We start from the raw sequence: 721 nt of genomic DNA on the forward strand, positions 1-721 counted from the left end.
GTAGTGGGTTTGTTAAAAGATTGCTTTTAGTTGACTGCTGTTATGTTGAGAACTTTGGGGCAAATATGGTGAGAGACAGAGTGGAAGGACTCTGAAGAAATATGACTCTATTTCGGTACTAAAGTTGGTGCTTCCTATTTAAAGTTGGTAAATCCTATTTGAACCAGCAATGCTGCCTTTCGTTTCAACTCCACTCTTTCCCAATCCCTTCAGAAAGAATAAAATAAAACTTGTAACAAAGAAGTTTTCACCTTGTAGGAAAAGAAAACAAAAAAAAACCCAAAAAAACCTTTGGGCTTTGAAAGAAACTTTGTATTTGTGATGAGGGGACAACGTTGTATTATTTTGATTGTAAAAAATGACTTTGTGGTCACACTTAGTTCATAGAAAGTAATAGGGACCCACCCATCATTTCTGTGACCCCCATCATTCAATCTTTCAATTCTTAACATACACAACATCCTTACTAACATTTTTTTGTTGTTGTTGTTGTTGTCAATTAGGTAGAATAAACTTAAGGCTATAGGGGACAGCCTTAACAACTGTCTGCAACACTTCTGGCTGCCCCCCCCCCACTAGTTTAATGCATTTCCCATTTAGTCAGTCTTCAAGAGAATCAGGAATTGATTATAATATGTAATTTCTTTTCTGAGTATCAGTTAGAAATGTATCTTCATTAATATTAACAACAACAACAACAATAATTATGTATATGTGTATA

The sequence above is a fragment of the Octopus bimaculoides genome, chromosome 13, assembly GCF_001194135.2.
Source record: "Octopus bimaculoides isolate UCB-OBI-ISO-001 chromosome 13, ASM119413v2, whole genome shotgun sequence".
In the NCBI taxonomy this organism is placed as follows: Eukaryota; Metazoa; Mollusca; class Cephalopoda; order Octopoda; family Octopodidae; genus Octopus; species Octopus bimaculoides.